The 1231-nt window shown below is 32.9% G+C and overlaps 1 long non-coding RNA gene across 1 annotated transcript; it reads left to right on the top strand.

Annotated features, from left to right (window-relative positions):
• The first annotated feature begins 96 nt into the window (after positions 1-96).
• LOC107580705 (uncharacterized) lies at positions 97-1229 on the top strand. Its single transcript, XR_001608688.1, has 3 exons — positions 97-167; positions 940-1060; positions 1156-1229. It is a non-coding gene; the product is annotated as an uncharacterized lncRNA (long non-coding RNA).
• Positions 1230-1231: the final 2 nt, after the last annotated feature.

Raw genomic sequence — 1231 nt, 5'->3', positions numbered from 1 at the left:
CACTCGCTGACAATACAGCAACACTGATGTTTAAGAATGTCCATGAAATGTCTCTAATTCTGCAGTTGTTCCATAAATATGTTTTATTGCAGATTCTCTAACATGTAGACATTGTGACAAAGCATTTGCCAACGAGAGGCTGCTGAGAGACCATGTTCGTCAGCATGGTGAGTCCAAGTTTGATTTGTAAGTTAAACTTTTGAGATTGGGATACACAATATATCAATACCATATCAGTTACTGGCTGATATTGGAGATTTAAGTTTAATGGATATGAAATTATGCATGCTCATTTTACATTTACATTATAATATAATTTACATTGTACATTATAAAATATATATTCTATATTCTTTGTTTATTTAGGCCAAATAGTACTATGGAATTTTAATATCAGCCATATAATGAAAATAATTATCAGATAATGTGATGCATCCCTTAATTTAGGATGCTTTTTTAAAAGAATGACATCTTCTGGAAAACAGTATTGTTCTTTATAGATGCTTTATGTCATGTTAAGTCATATTTATTTATATACAGCTTTATTCAGTATAGATTGTTTGAAAGCAGCGCAGTAATAACAGTAAACTTTTTTTATTATTTTATTTATGGTTTTAAAGTTTTGTTAAATACAGAAAGAAAGAAAGAAAGAAAAAACGGACGAACAGCTAAACAAACAAGCAAAAAACTGCTGAACTTCCTCAGTAATGAATACAAAGCAATTATTGAAAATACTGAAGATAGACATGTAAAAAAAAAAAACAATATTGCTTTATAAACCAGATCGAAAATAACAGTATTAATAGTGTCTTTATTCAGCTCAGTTTAGTTTTGTTCTCATTCAGCAGTGTCCGTGCATTCAAATTCATAATGTTACTGAATATTAAGTGTCTTTTACACCTATAAAGATATCGGAGTTTCTTCTTTCTTTTTTTGCAGTGAATCATATAAAATGTCCTCTCTGTGACATGACATGCACGTCCCTTTCCACCTTGAAGATCCATATCAAATTCCGTCACTGCGATGAGAGGCCCTTCCCGTGTGACTTCTGTGAGAGCAGGTGGCTGCCGCGAGTTTTCGCACTGTCCACATACACTCAATTAAGTACTGAAGAATATATTGCTTACATTTTATGGTTTATCTCCTTACCTTTAGCTTCAAGAACCAGCATGATCTGCGGAGACACATGGAAACTCACAATGAGGGAGCAGCATACCACTGCACAGTAGAG

This window comes from Sinocyclocheilus grahami, unplaced genomic scaffold (genome assembly GCF_001515645.1).
Source record: "Sinocyclocheilus grahami isolate Dianchi unplaced genomic scaffold, SAMN03320097.WGS_v1.1 scaffold40697.1, whole genome shotgun sequence".
Taxonomy (NCBI): Eukaryota; Metazoa; Chordata; class Actinopteri; order Cypriniformes; family Cyprinidae; genus Sinocyclocheilus; species Sinocyclocheilus grahami.
Note: the sequence above shows the minus strand (reverse complement) of the source record. Positions and strands in the feature narration are given on the sequence as shown.